At 38.3% G+C, this 2,558-nt stretch overlaps 1 pseudogene across 1 annotated transcript; it reads left to right on the top strand.

Moving 5' to 3' along the window:
- Positions 1 to 657: 657 nt before the first annotated feature.
- On the top strand, positions 658 to 1,099 carry LOC311620483 (large ribosomal subunit protein eL31-like; annotated as a pseudogene). The gene has a single exon. The product of its transcript is annotated as a large ribosomal subunit protein eL31-like (transcript).
- Positions 1,100 to 2,558: the final 1,459 nt, after the last annotated feature.

The following is a 2,558-nucleotide window of genomic DNA, read 5'->3' as shown; positions in this document are numbered from 1 at the left end:
GCAGAAAATAAAATTAAGCCTTAACGAACAGAGTTAAAGCATCTGTTATTAATGAAAATTTCCCTATCACTGTAACAGCAGATAAATACTAAAAACCAAGCATGTATCTTTCTTGAAAGTTTTAAACAAAAAAATTCTTGCCCCTACTAAATGTTAGATATCTAGGAAGGTAAAATTTTAAAGAATGGATACTGTCACCAAATTGTGACATTACAGAAAGTGTTATTTTAGCAAATATGAATGCAGCCTTTATACATTTGTTAAAAAGTTAATAATATTTTAACCATTAAACCTAGAAAATAGAGAACAACACAAAATAGAAGATATAAACAGTGTGACCATGGTATTTAAAAGAATATCATGTTTGCTCACATCAGCACAATCAGAATTATGAGGTTAAGATTATAAATCATTTACCCCTAACAAAAGTAATTATAAAGTGAAACTGATAAGTTTAGTAGCAATTCAAAATAGGGTAATTGACATCAAAACTATATGGATGAGAAAACTTGTTGGAATCTAGGTGAAGAAGAGAAATGGTGTTAAATTTTAAGTTTGAAAGTATGCTGTCTTGGCTAGCCTTAGAAATAGTCACCAGACCCTGCTCTCCCTCTCTCATAATACCCCATACTCTTTCTTTCCAATTTGCCAGTCACGATGGCTCCTGTAAAGAAGGGTGGTGAGAAGAAGGGCCGCCCCGCCATCAACGAGATGGTGACCAGGAAGCACACCATCAATATCCACAAGTGCATCTATGGTGTGGGTTTCAAGAAGCATGCCCCTCGGGCACTCAGGAGATCCGGAAATTTGCCATGAAGGAGATGGGGACTCTGGACATGTGCAATGCCACCAGGTTCAACAAGCTGTCTGGGCTGAAAGAATAAGGAATGTCCCATATTGTATCTGGTTACATTTGTCCAGAAAAATGTAATAAGGATGAAGATTCACCAAACAAGCTATATACATTGGACATCTATGTGCTTACCATGACTTTCAAAAATCTACAGACTGTTAATGTGGACGAGAACTAATGCTGATGGTCGAATAAAGTTATAAAACTGCAAAAAAAAAAAAAAAAGAAAGAAAGAAAGAAAAGAAATAGTTCACCCAAAAAACTAAATATAGAACATTGAAAAGTTATTTTATTCCACAGTTTTCCTTTCCTCTCTGTGACATAAGAACAATAATATAAATTCTTCCCTAGCTGCTCTTGCTCAGTGGTTAGATTGTAAGCCTTTGGATCAAAGGGTCAAGGGTTCAATTTCTGGTCAATGGCACATGCCTGATTTGCAGGCTCCATACAGCCCCAGGTTGGAAGTAGGGGTACATCTCTCTCTCCCTTCCCCTCCTCCCTCCTTCCACTCTCACACACACACAAAAAAAATAATATAAATCCTAAGTATTTCATATCTATATATATAAAAGGCCAATATGCTAAGTATCCAACAGTTTGATCGGTCACTATGACAACACTGACCAACAGGGGACACTAAACACAGGAGCTGCCATGATGCACAATAGCCATTTACACCCCACCAAATCCCAGCCATCGCTACCCAGACCCCCTGGTTCAAATGTGGCCACAGCCCAGCCCATCCCAGGCTGGAAATAGTGGCTATAGGCACAGGGTAATGATGTCACATAGCAAAGTCTGGGCTCCTCTCCCTAGTGACTAGCCTCCTTGGAGTTTCTTCAGCCCAGGAACATGACTTGCTTTATAGCAGGTGGAAACTTTTTATACCTTGACCAAAAGTCTGTGAAGTGTTTTCACCTGCCTCATCTCATTTGATCCTCACAGAAGCTCTGGAGTAAGTAGATAGGAGACTTAGTGGAATTCTATATTCTTCTCATTAGCCGGAAAACAGATTTAGAAAGCTTAGAAACTTGACCCGACTGAAAAGAAGAAATGGTGGACCTTGAAAATGACTTCAGGTTTTCTCACTATGCAGAATATAGTCAAACACTGCTGCAGTTAAATATTTTACCCTTTGTTCTCCCTGTGTGATCTATAATGATAATCTGTTTCGTGTTGATATTTACTGCTGGATTGCTGACAATTACCTAAAAGAGAAGTTTGGGTGCTTCACTGGGCTGGAAAAAGTTTAGCTACATCAGAAAGTAGGTCTAATTAAGCAAGTTTATTGTATATCTATAAAAGACTAGTTGACTTGCGCATGCATTATATAAAGCTCTCACTGGCACCAATTGTACTCATGTGTTTCGATCTGTCATTGTCGATAGTGAATTTGGTTGACATGTCTATTATAGAGAAAGGGTGAATAGTGATATTAAAATATTTATTCTAATTAATTTCCTTTCAATTTGCATGAATTCATGCACTAGGCCACTAGTATAATGTATAAGAAAAAAACTGAGTTAATAAGCAAAGATCACCATTTATTATTAATTTCTGTATCAAGAATAGTGTTTGTGCCAGAACCGGTTTGGCTCAGTGATAGAGCATCGGTCTGCGGACTGAAAGGTCCCAGGTTCGATTACGGTCAGGGGCATGTACATTGGTTGCGGGCACATCCCCGGTAAGGGTTGTGCAAGAGGCA

This window comes from Pipistrellus hanaki (genome assembly GCF_964339955.1).
Source record: "Pipistrellus hanaki genome assembly, chromosome: 3".
Classification (NCBI taxonomy): domain Eukaryota; kingdom Metazoa; phylum Chordata; class Mammalia; order Chiroptera; family Vespertilionidae; genus Pipistrellus; species Pipistrellus hanaki.
The sequence above is the reverse complement of the archived record's forward strand: the minus strand, read 5'-3'. Positions and strand labels throughout refer to the sequence as shown.